Below are 1401 nucleotides of genomic sequence, written 5' to 3' on the forward strand. Positions count from 1 at the left end.
TTTCTTTCTCTTTCTTTCTTTCTTTTTCTTTCTTTCTTTCTTTTTCTTTCTTTCTTTTTTTTTTTTTTGCAGAACTGGGGATTGAACTCAGGCCCTTGCGCTTGCCAGGGAAGCGCTTATTCCACTGAGCCATCTCCCCAGCCCCCAGGTCTAGGTTTCTGAACGCAGTAACTCTTTAGTAGGTCAGCGAGACCCTCCATGTCACATGGCTCTGAGTAGCGAGAGGCACTCACAGAAGCAATCAAATAAAACCTGGGGCACTGGTTCCTGGGGAGCTGTCAGTGGGACAGGTGATCCTCAACTGCCCAGGGCATGGGGCTGGGTGTACCTGTGCACAGCTGACAGTTCTCAACCTTTTTTGTCTTTGTTTCTTTTCTTTTTGGTGGAACTGAGGATTGAACTCAGGCCCTTGTGCTTGTCAGGGAAGCACTTATTCTACTGAGCCATCTCCCCAGCCCCTTTGTTTCTGAGACAAAGCCTTGCTAGGTGGCCCGGGCTGTCATCCTGTCACCCTGCAGCAGTCCTCCAGCCTCAGCCTTCCAGGAGGGCCGGCCAATCACAGGACTGGAAGAAGCCAGGGAAGGGCCAAATCACAGAAACATCAATTGTGTGGCAGCAGAGCCAGAGCAGGGTGAGGTCTCCAGGCGAGCAGAGAGCACAGGTGTTGCACAACTTGGGTCAGTGGCCTTCAAAACCTTCTCCAGGACTCACTGCCCCAGTCAGGAAGGTACTGCCAAGAGGCTCGCCCCTCTGTGCCTCAGTTTCCCTATTGTTGGTAGATGTCTCTAGGGGAAGAAAGAGCCCGCTATGGAGTTCTTGTCTTGCACCTGGTCATTCAGTTTTGCTGGTGTTTTGTTTGCCCTGCATTTGGATTAATTTGCTCTGCTGCACGGGCAAATAGAGCAGGAAGTGAACATAAAGAGCAGAGCTGGGGAGGGTGAGGGAAACCCCAAGATGCCCAGGGCCCCGGGGCAGCAAGGGCAGCGCAGGCTTGAGGGCCTTGGAGAGGACTGGGGAGCACAGCACGCAGGCATTCAGGGGTGGCACAGGAGGAGGAACAGGTTCTCAGGCCCCGCGTGGCAACCCCAAGAATGCACGGATGGCAGATGGCAAATACCTGCCTGGAGGCCTGGGCAGGCAGCTGGCCGGGAGAGCAGGAGGGGGTGGATGCCAGGCCAGTTGCCCAAGGAAGGAAAGGCAGGGTTCCTCCTGGGCAGGGATGCAGGGGATCAGGGCGAGTCGGCTGTCCTGGCCCCCTCCTTCAGGCCTTGGGGAAACCAAGCTTGAGGTGGGTTGAAGAGGCAGAGTCCTGAGCCCTAAGGAGGAGCCCTTACCAGATGCGGGGACACAGTGCCACACCAGTGGGGACACTCTGCCCTCACAGAGCCCAGTGCTTTTTTT

Source organism: Octodon degus, unplaced genomic scaffold (genome assembly GCF_000260255.1).
Source record: "Octodon degus isolate 3935 unplaced genomic scaffold, OctDeg1.0 scaffold00056, whole genome shotgun sequence".
NCBI lineage: Eukaryota > Metazoa > Chordata > Mammalia > Rodentia > Octodontidae > Octodon > Octodon degus.